The sequence below is a fragment of the Oncorhynchus masou genome, unplaced genomic scaffold, assembly GCF_036934945.1.
Source record: "Oncorhynchus masou masou isolate Uvic2021 unplaced genomic scaffold, UVic_Omas_1.1 unplaced_scaffold_1253, whole genome shotgun sequence".
NCBI lineage: Eukaryota > Metazoa > Chordata > Actinopteri > Salmoniformes > Salmonidae > Oncorhynchus > Oncorhynchus masou.
This window is the reverse complement of record NW_027002353.1, coordinates 111,861-127,978: the sequence shown is the minus strand read 5'-3', so window position 1 is coordinate 127,978 and position 16,118 is coordinate 111,861.

The following is a 16,118-nucleotide window of genomic DNA, read 5'->3' as shown; positions in this document are numbered from 1 at the left end:
ACGAAGCCTCCAGTGATGAGTCATGACACGGAGCCCCCAGAGACAGCTCCAGTCCGGAGCCCCCAGCGACAGTCCCCAGTCCGGGGCCCACAACGAGGGTCCCCAGTCTGGGCTAGCAGCAAGGGTCCCTAGTCTGGGGCTCACAACGAGGGTCCCCAGTCCGGGACTGGCAACGAGGGTCCCCGCACCAGCGGCGCCGCCAAAGTGGGGTGAGCCCCAGGTGGAGCTGGGTCCACTTTCCGCACCAGAGCCGCCACTGCGGATAGATGCCCACCCAGACCCGCCCCATAGGTTCAGGTTTTGAGGCCGGAGTCCGCACCTTTCGGGGGGAATACTGTCACGCACGGTGTGGTCAGGGTGTGATTTGGGTGGGCATTCTATGTTCTGTTTTCTATGTTTTTGTATTTCTATGTTTTGGCCGGGTATGGTTCTCAATCTGGGACAGCTGTCTATTGTTGTCTCTGATTGGGAATCATACTTAGGCAGCCTTTTTCCCTTTTGTGATTGTGGGAAGTTGTCTTTGTTAGGGGCACTATACCCCTTGTATGCTTCACGGTCGTTCCTTTGTTTCTTTTTTTGTTGGCGACATTATATATAAAGAAATGAACGCTCACCACGCTGCACCTTGGTCTCATTCCGACGATGGCCGTGACAGATGTTTCATTATGTAATTACGGGACGATGTTTCGTTATGTCAGGAGCCGTTTTGTTTATTGTGGAGTGTGTGATGCACACAAAGTGTATGTTCACAGTTTTGTGTTCATTTTATGTTTTGTGTCATTTAACCCACATATGCTGAGAGTTTCAATTTCCCAAATATAACTATATTTTCATATCTTATCCAAACAGTCACTTATTAATTAATTTGACCTCATCAGTCTCATTACTGAACGTCGTAAACCCTTGGATATCTGCACGAACCCTAGCATGGAATCATGAATAATACAAATTGGCTTAATTATTTATTTACTAACTAACTTAGTTAATCACAGAATTGCTTAAACACACACACAAATAGTCCCACATTGGTCACTACATGATACCAAGAAAAGTCCCTAGCGGACGAAACCAATATGACAGCCTGGTAGACAAAGGAAAGGGGTGGGGACTGCTCAAGATCGGGGAAACTCAAAGCTGATAACTCATAGAAATGGCTAATTCCTTGAACATGAACAACCACTCATTTGAAAATAAATAGCCATTTACATATTCCCGAGTGTATGTTTTGGCTGTCCCTCTCTGCGATCGTAGGGATCTGTCTGCTGGATCGTCAGTCGACAGAGAGCCTCTAGTTTGTCCACCAGAGATCAAAGTCGTAGGTTGTTAGAATTGATACTTCAGAGTACCATTCGGGAATGTTCTTAAGTTTTGGATGCGTTTACCAGACTAAAGTATTGAAACAGCTGCAGTCTGAATAATTGTTCTTTCGTTTGTAGATTTCTTTGTCATTTCAATGTGGGTACCTTGTCCCTTCGTTTTTGACTCTTGTAGAGTTGCCAACCATTTCAACATGTAGCTACCGCTACCGCTGAAGTGGTTTTATACTTAGTAGAAGAAGGGGTGTTCCATGACACCTGCTGTAATGGCTGGGCTCATGGGGGGCGTGACCACTGACCAGTTAAACTATATATGAAAATCCATACTCTCATTTAGAAGGCTAACATCACATTTCATCTTTTCACAAATAGTTTCATATTTAATCATATCTTTTTCACAACATTTACATGTAAACCCCATAATTGAAAGATGTACACAACCAGAGACACAGTAATGTGTGTTTCCTGTCCTTCATGAGATCACAAGATGAAACACACTCGACATGACTGTCCCTTAAGTGTCCACGGACCCCTCCCACATTCTCAAAAATATAAATATTGTTTAATTTATTTAAACTTTTGATGTCCACTTGTCTCCCTGTGTTCCACAGTTTACATTTCAATCTCGAACTCTACAGAGCGTAGAGGCAGTGTATTTTACGACCGCCATAAAACAGCCGACTTCCCGCTCTCCCCTCTACGAGAGAGAGCACACTGTAGAGCGGACCCACTTTCACCTGATCCTTCAGATCGTCACAGTTAAACAGCAGCCACCCTTTGCCTTGATGAGAGTTTTGCACACTCTTGGCATTCTCATAACCAGCTTCACCTGGAATGCTTTTCCAACACTCTTGAAAGAGTTCCCACATATGCTGAGCACTTGTTGGCTGCTTTTCTTTCACTCTGTGGTCCAACTCATCCCAAACCGCTGAGGCCAGGTCATCTGATGCAGCACTCCATCACTGTCCTTCTTGGTCAAATAGCTCTTACACACCCTGGAGGTGTGTTGGATCATTGTCCTGTTGAAAAACAAATGATGTTCCCACTAAGCGCCAACCAGATGGGATGGCGTATCGCTGCAGAATGCTGTGGTAGCCGTGCTGATTAAGTGTGTCTTGAAATCTAAATAAATCACTGACAGTGTCACCAGTAAAGCACCACTACACCACCTCCTCCATGGTTCACGGTGGGAACCACACATGCGGAGATCATCCATTCACCTACTCTGCATCTCACAAAGACAAGCCGGTTGGAACCAAAAATCTCAAATTTGGATTCATGAGACCAAAGGACAGATTTCCACAGTTCTAATACCCATTGTTCGTGTTTCTTGGCCCAAGCAAGTCTCTTTTTCTTATTGGTGTCCTTTAGTAGTGGATTCTTTGCAGCTATTTGACCATGAAAGCCTGATTCACATAGTCTCCTCTGAACAGTTGATGTGGAGATGTGTCTGTTACTTAAACGCTGTGAAGCATTTATTTGGGCTGCAATTTTTGAGGCTGGAAACTCGAATAAACATATCCCAGAGGTAACGCTGGTCTTCCTCTCCTGTGGCGGTCCTCATGAGAGCCAGTTTCATCATAGCACTTGATGGTTTGTGTGACTGCACTTAAAGAAACTTTCAAAGTTCTTGAAATTTTCCCAATTGGCTGACCTTCTTAAAGAAATTATGGACTGTCATTTCGCTTTGCTTATTTGAGCTGTTCTTGACATAATATGGGACTTGGTCTTTCACTAAATGGGGCCGTCTTCTGTGTACCACCCCTACCGTGTCAAAACACAACTGATGGGCTCGAACGCATTAAGAAGGAAAGAAATTCCACAAATTGACTTTTAACAAGGCACACCTGTTAATTGAACACATTCCAGGTGACTACCTCATGAAGCTGGTTGGGAGAATGCCACGAGTGTGCCAAGACGTCATCAAGGAAAAGGGTGACTACTTTGAAGATTCTCAAATCTAAAATACATTTTGATTTGTTTAACACTTTTTTGATTGCTAAATGATTCCATGTTATTTCATAGTAGAAAATAGTAAAAAATAAAGAAAAACCCTTGAATGAGAAGGCGTTTCCGAACTTTTGACTGGTACTGTAGTGCTGGGTGTTGGAAACTGCCTTGATGGCATGACTAAAATGGTAGCAGAAGGTGAATATTGGAAATGTTGTTGCACACATATCGAGATGATGCTGTGTACTATTTTGCGCAAATTCCCTAAACGTTTGATCGAGGGGTAACATGGTCAATTTGATGTGCGAGTCGTGAACATCATCCGTGGAATCGACAGTTTGCCTTCAAAATAAAAGTCCCCCATAATGCCCATGGAAACTGATGCAAACGGATAGCAAAGGTGGAATCCTGCCACAATTGGACTATATAATACTAAACAAGGTTGGAATGTTATATAAATCAACAAAATACAATAATAGTTAATTTGACATAAAAAAAGTAATAATTTGAAATCAGACTGTGGATGTAGTGTATTAGAATTCAGAATTACATTTAAGGGCATACTTCTATGCACTGTACAGCCTTACCTCTGCATCTTCGGTTAATGAAATGGGGTATCAGCCTACACATTCACAATTCTGAGAGTTCCCAGAAATATCGAAGCTCTTATTGTGGAACCTTAACTGGGGAAATCACCTCACTATTCTGCCTATTTCGTGTCTTAAACGTTCATATTGCAATGTCCAGGCTTAAAACAAAATTAAATAGGGTAGATCAGCTTTAATATTGCAGATAGATTTTGGTTTCCATCAATGTAATTATCTGCATCATTTTCAATCCCCATATATATTTTTTGTAAATATTGTAACGTACATCAGGTTAGCCAGCAGGGGGAGACTCGTCAAATGCCTGGTGACAGACGGAGTCTACATCACGAGGCGATGGCTCCCTCTACTGGACGTGCCAGGTCTCGACGTGCTCTCCGGCCAGGACTAATTGGGGCTGATTACTCAGCAGCTGAACGAGTCGCGTAAAGCTGCCAGAATGGCAGCACACACGAGAGCGGGGACTGGGGGACAGTCATGCGCAGTACCAGAGATAACAGAGGGAGCTCGGTTTGGTTCCCCAACAGGAAACAGCAAGATTCCCGTAACCGAGGAGACGGAATCTCCTGGAGGAGACCTGCTATTTGTTTCTTTGTTTGTTATTTAATAAACGGTCTTGAAACCGAACTAATATAACTCTGATCTGTGTAAACGTCTTGACCAAACCCCCTGGTCTGCCACAATATATATACAGATATTAATATTTTATATATATATATATATATATATATATATATATATATATATATATATATTATCCTTTATAATTTTCCCATAACCCTACCACCCCTCCACTAATTGGAGTGGAGTAAACTAATGGACAACAACACTTCTACTTCCAGTTTATTCATTCTATATACATTTTAGAGACACGGTATATTGTACAATAATGCTATTTAATTTGTTATTAGTCCCACCCTTCAGCTCCGTTCAACTCCTCCCATCTATCTCTTAACACCATCCCGTTTTCCGTTTGCCATAACCGTGCTGTGATGTTATACAATGATGATGTTACACAAAATGTTCTGACATTTTTTATTCTCATAGTTTCTACAGATTGTACATTAAAGAATACACATTTTTGCTAAGAGCATCATTCTATTATTGATTGATTGACTATGACGTTTTAAATCTCCCAGCAGTGCTATTTGCAGAGATAGCTGCAGGGAAACGTTACAAATCTTCAGCCATTCCTGAACCGGCGACAGTACCAAATCAAATAATCGAATGATTCTGTTTCTTTCACAGGAAAATGTACAGCCTTACCAGTGGATCTTGGGACCATGAAATGTGGGTGTCCCTGAGAAGGCTGATACTCCATTTCATGGATCCATAGGTACGACTGTACAGCATCCATACTGACCACTGACCTTATCCTCCATGTCAACGGTACAGCATCCACACTGACCACTGACCTTACCCTCCATGTCAACTGTACAGCATCCATACTGACCACTGACCTTACCCTCCATGTCAACGGTACAGCATCCATACTGACCACTGACCTTACCCTCCATGTCAACTGTACAGCATCCATACTGACCACTGACCTTATCCTCCATGTCAACGGTACAGCATCCATACTGACCACTGACCTTACCCTCCATGTCAACTGTACAGCATCCATACTGACCACTGACCTTACCCTCCATGTCAACGGTACAGCATCCATACTGACCACTGACCTTACCCTCCATGTCAACGGTACAGCATCCATACTGACCACTGACCTTACCCTCCATGTCAACTGTACAGCATCCATACTGACCACTGACCTTACCCTCCATGTCAACTGTACCGCATCCATACAGACCACTGACCTTACCCTCCATGTCAACTGTACAGCATCCATACTGACCACTGACCTTACCCTCCATGTCAACTGTACAGCATCCATACTGACCACTGACCTTAACCTCCATGTCAACTGTACAGCATCCATACTGACCACTGACCTTACCCTCCATGTCAACTGTACAGCATCCATACTGACCACTGACCTTAACCTCCATGTCAACTGTACAGCATCCATACTGACCACTGACCTTAACCTCCATGTCAACTGTACCGCATCCATACTGACCACTGACCTTACCCTCCATGTCAACGGTACAGCATCCATACTGACCACTGACCTTACCCTCCATGTCAACTGTACAGCATCCATACTGACCACTGACCTTAACCTCCATGTCAACTGTACCGCATCCATACTGACCACTGACCTTACCCTCCATGTCAACGGTACAGCATCCATACTGACCACTGACCTTACCCTCCATGTCAACTGTACAGCATCCATACTGACCACTGACCTTAACCTCCATGTCAACTGTACCGCATCCATACTGACCACTGACCTTACCCTCCATGTCAACGGTACAGCATCCATACTGACCACTGACCTTACCCTCCATGTCAACGGTACAGCATCCATACTGACCACTGACCTTACCCTCCATGTCAACTGTACAGCATCCATACTGACCACTGACCTTACCCTCCATGTCCTGCCATCTTTATCAAAGCCCTGTATCTACAGTACAGACCTCTGACCTTATCCTCCATGTCCTGCCGTCTTTATCAAGCCCTGTATCTACAGTACAGACCACTGACCTTACCCTCCATGTCCTGCCATCTTTATCAAGCCCTGTATCTACAGTACAGACCACTGACCTTACCCTCCATGTCCTGCCATCTTTATCAAAGCCCTTTATCTACAGTACAGACCACTGACCTTATCCTCCATGTCCTGCCATCTTTATCAAAGCCCTCTATCTACAGTACAGGCCACTGACCTTACCCTCCATGTCCTGCCATCTTTATCAAAGCCCTGTATCTACAGTACAGACCATTGACCTTACCCTCCATGTCCTGCCATCTTTATCAAAGCCCTGTATCTACAGTACAGACCATTGACCTTACCCTCCATGTCCTGCCATCTTTATCAAAGCCCTGTATCTACAATACAGACCACTGACCTTACCCTCCATGTCCTGCCATCTTTATCAAGCCCTGTATCTACAGTACAGACCACTGACCTTACCCTCCATGTCCTGCCATCTTTATCAAGCCCTGTATCTACAGTACAGGCCACTGACCTTACCCTCCATGTCCTGCCATCTTTATCAAGCCCTGTATCTACAGTACAGGCCATTGACCTTACCCTCCATGTCCTGCCATCTTTATCAAAGCCCTGTATCTACAGTACAGACCATTGACCTTACCCTCCATGTCCTGCCATCTTTATCAAAGCCCTGTATCTACAGTACAGACCATTGACCTTACCCTCCATGTCCTGCCATCTTTATCAAAGCCCTGTATCTACAATACAGACCACTGACCTTACCCTCCATGTCCTGCCATCTTTATCAAGCCCTGTATCTACAGTACAGACCACTGACCTTACCCTCCATGTCCTGCCATCTTTATCAAGCCCTGTATCTACAGTACAGGCCACTGACCTTACCCTCCATGTCCTGCCATCTTTATCAAGCCCTGTATCTACAGTACAGACCACTGACCTTACCCTCCATGTCCTGCCATCTTTATCAAAGCCCTGTATCTACAATACAGACCACTGACCTTACCCTCCATGTCCTGCCATCTTTATCAAAGCCCTGTATCTACAGTACAGACCACTGACCTTACCCTCCATGTCCTGCCATCTTTATCAAGCCCTGTATCTACAGTACTGACCACTGACCTTACCCTCCATGTCCTGCCATCTTTATCAAAGCCCTGTATCTACAGTACAGACCACTGACCTTATCCTCCATGTCCTGCCATCTTTATCAAGCCCTGTATCTACAGTACTGACCACTGACCTTACCCTCCATGTCCTGCCATCTTTATCAAAGCCCTGTATCTACAGTACAGACCACTGACCTTACCCTCCATGTCCTGCCATCTTTATCAAGCCCTGTATCTACAGTACAGACCACTGACCTTACCCTCCATGTCCTGCCATCTTTATCAAAGCCCTGTATCTACAGTACTGACCACTGACCTTACCCTCCATGTCCTGCCATCTTTATCAAAGCCCTCTATCTACAGTACTGACCTCTGACCTTACCCTCCATGTCCTGCCATCTTTATCAAAGCCCTGTATCTACAGTACAGACCACTGACCTTATCCTCCATGTCCTGCCATCTTTATCAAAGCCCTGTATCTACAGTACAGACCACTGACCTTACCCTCCATGTCCTGCCATCTTTATCAAAGCCCTGTATCTACAGTACAGACCACTGACCTTATCCTCCATGTCCTGCCATCTTTATCAAAGCCCTGTATCTACAGTACAGACCACTGACCTTATCCTCCATGTCCTGCCATCTTTATCAAAGCCCTGTATCTACAGTACAGACCACTGACCTTACCCTCCATGTCCTGCCATCTTTATCAAAGCCCTGTATCTACAGTACTGACCTCTGACCTTACCCTCCATGTCCTGCCATCTTTATCAAAGCCCTGTATCTACAATACAGACCACTGACCTTACCCTCCATGTCCTGCCATCTTTATCAAAGCCCTGTATCTACAGTACAGACCATTCTTCACAACACTTTGATTCATTCATAAGAAGTATGTAAGAAATTATCACCTCGCGATTGTTGTCATATAAACTCATGGAATGCTTACGTACAACCTTTGAATGTGTAATGCACGCAATGTAAGGTACGCACGGTTTTGCTTCACGCTGTTCACAGAATAATGACATACGATAGATGTTTGGCGTGCTAATAAATGACAAGGCGTTGACAAGAGAGCAGAAACCGACTGACACCCAGAGGTTGTAAAGGGTCTGAAAGTATTCAGAACATGGGCAGGACCAGGATGTATCACTGCTCATCACCTCGGTTGTTCCTCCTTCAAGAGAGACAGATGGCAGATAGAAGGTGACACAACCCTGAACCATGTTCACCAATTTGTAAGTCGCTCTGGATAAGAGCGTCTGCCAAATGACTTAAATGTAAATGTAAATGTCTAGATGACTCTTATATATCCCTGAAATTGTGTATAAGAGATCATACAAAATGTTTTTTAGTGATTTCCTATGTTGAAAATATTTTTGTTGGTCTGTAATGTAGACCATCCTGAAGCTGCAGTTGATAAATTTATGAAATGACTTCTTGAATTGTTTTTCTTGTTATTAACCTCTCTGGGATAGGGGGCGGTATTTTCACGTCTGGATGAAAAGTGGGCCCAAAGTAAACTGACTGTTAGAAATGTTAAGGCTCCATGGATTGATGAGGAATTGAAAAACTATATGGTTTCAAAGAGCCGGGACAAAAGGAGTGGCTAATAAGCACCCTTTACTGGTTCCAACAGCTGACCAATCAGCTTGCTGACAACTCCGCAAACTTTTTGAAAAAAAAAAAACCCATGGTGTTTGACCAGACACAATGCTATTTCCCTGTAAACTGACTTTCAGCATGCTTATAGAGAAGACCACTGAACATGTACTGACACAAATGACTGACGATTGATTGGAAATTCATAGATAAGAACAAGATTGTAGGAACTGTTTGATTTCAGTGCAGCCTTTGATATTATTGACCGTAACCTGTTGTAGAGAAAACGTGTGTTATGGCTTTTCGACCTTACCACTTGACTCAGTAAGGTGAGTGACGTTGCTAAATGCTGTAGCCAGTAGTGTGGTGAGGAGGAGGAGTCTACTGTTTCCAGAAGTGACTTCACATTCGACCATGGTTTTAGCTTTGTTTTACTATTGACAGTTACAGCTGAGTTCAAGATTGTATATCGATTCGCTCTCCTTAAATATTTGTCATCTGATGTATTAGTTGCAAGACTACAAAGCTTGAAGGAATTTGTAATCTTGCATGATGTCTACTTTGAATCTTAGAGTAAATAGGGTAGAATATATTGATAAATGGCACATTGTCCGAGAGATTTAGATGGTTATCAAATCGTCACGCCAGGGTAAGCCTACACAAAACACAGGTCTTATTTGAAGTGTTTTTAAAATCCCCTTATAGGAAAAAAATGAATGGTTGAAAAACTATTAGAACCATTTCCCTGTTTGACCTCCAGGTTTTATGGGTATTGTGACACCTCCACTGTGGGGCTCTGTAGTTCCAATGAATGGCTAAATGACTTCCGGACATGAAGGGTCCCAGGAGCTCCTCCTCACCACTTCAAATCAGGCTGACAGTTATTGCACATTTAGTGTAGTGATTTTCACCCCTACAAAATAATAAATACATCTACAGTACATAAAAACCAAACAACTTTTCAGATAAACTGACTTATTCTGAACACTCTCCCAGCTCCCAACTTCGCCAGACAAGTTAAAAATTCTCACTGAAGTTTCTAGCCACTAGCTAGCTTGGAAGGGGCTCACTGACTCAACTCCAGCCACTTTAATAATGTGAATTGATGGGAAATGATGTAAATATATCACTAGCCACTTTAAACAATGCCACCTTTATATAATGTTACTTACCCTACATTATTCATCTCATATGCATACGTATATACTGTACTCTATATCATCGACTGCATCCTTATGTAATACATGTATCACTAGCCACTTTAACTATGCCACTTTGTTTACATACTCATCTCATATGTATATACTGTACTCGATACCATCTACTGTATCTTGCCTATGCTGCTCTGTACCATCACTCATTCATATATCCTTATGTACATATTCTTGATCCCCTTACACTGTGTATAAGACAGTAGTTTAGGAATTGTTAGTTAGATTAATTGTTGGTTATTACTGCATTGTTGGAACTAGAAGCACAAGCATTTCGCTACACTCGCATTAACATGTGCTAACCATGTGTATGTGACAAATAAAATTTGATTTGATTTGATCAGGAGGACTGACTGAACTGACTGAATCGAATCCGTTGGCCTCCACTCGACCTTCGCTGCGCAATATACGTATATCAATTTGTGCAGCAGGTGTGTCCGTATGGCCTCTCCCCTATCAGAAAGGTGTGTAGCTAGTTCCCTAGTGCTACCTAGCGCCTACTGTATGCTACAGGTGTTTGAAAGGTGACACATTCTACAGGTGATTATTTCCAATATCAGAAAGGTGTGTAGCTAGTTCCCCAGTGCTACCTAGCACCTACTGTATGCTACAGGTGTTTGAAAGGTGACACATTCTACAGGTGATTATTTCCAATATCAGAAAGGTGTGTAGCTAGTTCCCCAGTGCTACCTAGCGCCTACTGTATGCTACAGGTGTTTGAAAGGTGTGTAGCTAGTTCCCCAGTGCTACCTAGCGCCTACTGTATGCTACAGGTGTTTGAAAGGTGTGTAGCTAGTTCCCCAGTGCTACCTAGCGCCTACTGTATGCTAAAGGAGCTTGAAAGGTGACACATTCTACCCTCCTTTTCTTTTCTCCAATAGTTCATTTCCTGGTTGTGTTTTTTAAATTTATTTTACATTTGAATCCCCAGCTTCACTTGAAATTGGCATGGTTTATAATAAGTGCCTAGTTCCGGTACATATTACTACAGTTTGTTAGATGTTTTGAGTTTTAGGTCCCACTCTAAATGATGCCCAGCTTATAAAGGGTAGCCTCGTGGTTAGAGCGTTGGACTAGTAACCAGAAGGTTGCAAGTTCAAACCCCCGAGCTGACAAGGTACAAATCTGTCATTCTGCCCCTGAACAGGCAGTTAACCCACTGTTCCTAGGCCGTCATTGAAAATAAGAATTTGTTCTTAACTGACTTGCCTAGTTAAATAAAGGTAAAATAAAATAAAAAAATAAAAGGCTTCATAAACACAACATACATGTTGATTCCCAGGACCACCCATACGCATGACTGTAAGTCGCTTTGGATAAAAGCGTCTGCTAAATTGTATATAGTGTACTTTATTTCACTAAAACATTTCCAGGAAGGCCCAACCTCTTTCCCTCCTGGGTGCATAGTCAATATTGGACCTGACCTCAACTTCCCCCACACTGCTGTGCCACAGAATGACACACACTCTAAAGTGCAATAAAAAACTTTGGCAGGGCCTATTTAAAATCCGTATATATATATATATATATATATTTTTTTGACCTACTTCTGTTTTTTTTCTCCTAAATTACATTTTCTTGGTTTTGTTTTTCCAGGTTTCGAATTAAATCCCATTTTCTCTCGTTTAGTCCATTTTTTCTCACTTTTTTTAATAGAAAAACAACGAATTGTGCTTTTTTTGTGTGTTTACAACAATGCTTAAACCACATCAGGAGATTTTTTAGTATATATTTTTTTATTTAACCTTATTTAACCAGGTAGGCCAGTTGAGAATAAGTTCTCAATTACAACTGCGACCTGGCCAAGATTACTTTTGAGGTCTGGAAAAAAATCTAAGAATCTTAGATTTTTGAGTATATTTGCCCTTTAATTCAGTGAGCATACCCTGAACTGTTGTTTGGTTAGTGGGTTTTCTGTAACACAGTAAGATACATGAAGTGATTCAGCCGCCAATAGAATGTGTGGATTAAAAGTCCAGCAACACTCCGTATTACTCACAGCCCCTGAAATTACACCACATATACATTCTACAGACCCTACAGTGTTATCTACAATACTTTTACCTCTGAACCCAGAATAGTTCTTGCTCTATAAGCCAATATGTATTCTGTATACAGTGATTTGCACTGGGACCATTTATTTGACCTTCTAACATCTTTTAAAACCCACATTTAATGCAATTGTCACTTAAATATGAACAAATATGAATCAATGTTCATGTTTAGACAATTATTTTGTATATATCATGAATGGTTATTGACACAATTTCTACTTTTATTTCAGAAAGTCCGTGACCCAGAAGTACTTTTTTAGTGTTGCTGATAAAATCTAATACAAACTTGTGCTGCCACTGGACAGCAAAAAACAAGTAACTTAACATTTATTTATTGTAATTTAAAATAGTTTTAGTAGTTGAGTTAGATTACATTCTGTAGCTACCTCAATCGTTATTTCAAATAATTATGGTGACTTCAGAGCAACCGCTAGCTAGCTGAAATTTAACTAGCAAGCAGGCTAAGCAAAATGCTGTACAAATCCCCCTAGATACAGCCACATCTCATAGTCACATCATGAGATTTGGATTTGAAAGAGGAATATAATAACACAAATCAAATGGAGTTTCCCATCTGCCCATTTAGAGTTCCTGGTGCAGCACAGACCTTATCCAGATGGTGAGACAAAGGCATTTTCTAACAGACCTGCTAACTTTCTTTGTTGTTATTTTTAAGGTTGGAACCAACATGCAGTACCTTCAGCTGGAAGAGAGGCAATAACCATTTGTCCACCAGCTCAGGGACAAACTACACTATTCACAGTCCTGTGTAATGTTCAATGTACAGTACCAGTCAAAAGTTTGGACAAACCTACTCATTCCAGGGATTTTCTTTATTTTTCCTATTTTCTACACTATATAATAATAATAGTGAAGACATCAAAATGATGAAATAACACATATGGAATCATGTAGTAACCAAATCACTTTAGAGCGTATGCCATCACGTTAGAGAGTATGCCATCACTTTAGAGAGTATGACATCACTTTAGAGAGTATGCCATCACTTTAGAGAGTATGACATCACTTTAGAGCGTATGCCATCACTTTAGAGAGTATTACATCACTTTATAGCATATGCCAACACTTTAGAGCGTATGACATCACTTTATAGCGTATGCCATCACTTTAGAGAGTATGCCATCACTTTAGAGAGTATGACATCACTTTAGAGCGTATGACAAGACTTTAGAGAGTATGCCATCACTTTAGAGCGTATGACATCACTTTAGAGCATATGACATCACTTTAGAGAGTATGACATCACTTTAGAGAGTATGACATCACTTTAGAGAGTATGACATCACTTTAGAGTGTATGCCATCACTTTAGAGAGTATGACATCACTTTAGAGAGTATGACATCACTTTAGAGAGTATGACATCCCTTTAGAGAGTATGACATCACTTTAGAGAGTATGACATCACTTTAGAGAGTATGACATCACTTTAGAGAGTATGCCATCTTTTTAGAGAGTATGCCATCACTTTAGAGTGTATGGCATCACTGTAGAGAGTATGACATCACTTTAGAGAGTATGCCATCACTTTAGAGAGTATGCCATCTCTTTAGAGAGTATGCCATCCTTTAGAGAGTATGCCATCTTTTTAGAGAGTATGCCATCACTTTAGAGTGTATGGCATCACTCTAGAGAGTATGACATCACTTTAGAGAGTATGCCATCCTTTAGAGAGTATGCCATCTCTTTAGAGAGTATGCCATCACTTTAGAGTGTATGGCATCACTGTAGAGAGTATGACATCACTTTCGAGAGTATGCCATCACTTTAGAGCGTATGACAACACTTTAGAGAGTATGCCATCACTTTAGAGAGTATGACATCACTTTAGAGCATATGACATCACTTTAGAGCGTATGCCATCCTTCAGCACAAAATGCCACCCTTTATAAAGCACACGTTTATAGCAAATTCGACATAGTGGGTTATAAACTTATGTCACATTTGACATTGGTGGTTATGTCACACAGTTACGCCACATTTATGAACCCTTTATAAAGCATGACATATGTTTGTAGATTATTTTTTAACACATTTATGTAGTGCTTATGAAGGCATTATAAAGCCTTTATAAGATGAAAGTCTTTTAAAGCAGGATCGAGTTGTAATTTCGATTAAAAAGAAACACACATTATACCTAAATTAAAGTTCAATTAAATTAACTTCCCGGTGAAATAGCCCGCATAGAATATGAAAACCCACAGGTAACCTCACCGAGGGAGTGTCTGGTGTATGGAATTAACCCACACATATCAGTCAGTGACAAGTATTTGATCAAACATAACAGTGTCAACAACAGACTACAATAACGCATTGTTAATAAACGTAATGACATTTCTCAGAAAGGAGGGCAATACAGCCTCCCTGCCATCCACCCTAAACCAACACTGTAGACGACCTGCTGTCAGATGGAGGAAGGGAATGGGTGAGGTCATGACCAAGTATACAGCTGTCTAACTGAAGGGAGTGGTTCCACTCATGCGCTTAACTTGTACGGTATAAAGATGCCTGTATTTGACCTTGGAAGGGTTTCTATGGTGTAGCAACATATCTGACAACTGGCTGGCTGTCATTCTGTTTTGAATGGGACAGAACTATACATTACTGTTTTGCTGCCAAGATACTGTAGCCGAGATACTGTAGCCGAGATACTGAGGCCAAGATACTGTAGCCAAGATACTGTAGCCAAGATACTGAGGCCAAGATACTGAGGCCAAGATACTGTAGCCAAGATACTGTGGGCAACATACTGTAGCCAAGATACTGAGGCCAAGATACTGTAGCCAAGATACTGAGGCCAAGATACTGTAGCCAATGTACTGTAGCCGAGATACTGTAGCCAAGATACTGTAGCCAAGATACTGTAGCCGAGATACTGTAGCCAAGATACTGAGGCCAAGATACTGTAGCCAAGATACTGAGGCCAAGATACTGAGGCCAAGATACTGTAGCCAAGATACTGAGGCCAAGATACTGTAGCCAAGATACTGAGGCCAAGATACTGTAGCCAAGATACTGTAGCCAAGATACTGAGGCCAAGATGCTGTAGCCAAGATACTGTAGCCAAGATACTGTAGCCTATAAATTCATGGAATGCTTACAGTTGAAGTCGGAAGTACACCTTAGCAAATACATTTAAAATTAGTTTTTCACAATTCCAGACATTTAAATTCCCTGTCTTAGGTCAGTTAGGATTGCCACTTTATTTTAAGAATGTGAAATGTCAGAATAATAGTAGAGAGAATGATTTATTTCAGCATTAATTTCTTTCATCACAATCCCAGTGGATCAGAGGTTTACATACTCAATTAGTATTTGGTAGCATTGCCTTTACATTGTTTAACTTGGGTCAGATATTTTGGGTTGCCTTCCACAAGCTTCCCACAATAAGTTGGGTGAATTTTGGCCCATTCCTCCTGACAGAGCTGGTGTAACTGAGTCAGGTGTGTAGGCCTCCTTGCTCACATGTTATTTCAGTTCTGCCCACAAATTTTCTGTAGGCTTGAGGTCAGGGCTTTGTGATGGCCACTCCAATACCTTGACTTCGTTGTCCTTAAGCCTTTTTGTCACAACTTTGGAAGTTTGCTTGAGGTCATTGTCCAGTTGGAAGACACATTTGCGACCAAGCTTTAACTTCCTGACTGATGTCTTGAGATGTTGCTTCAATA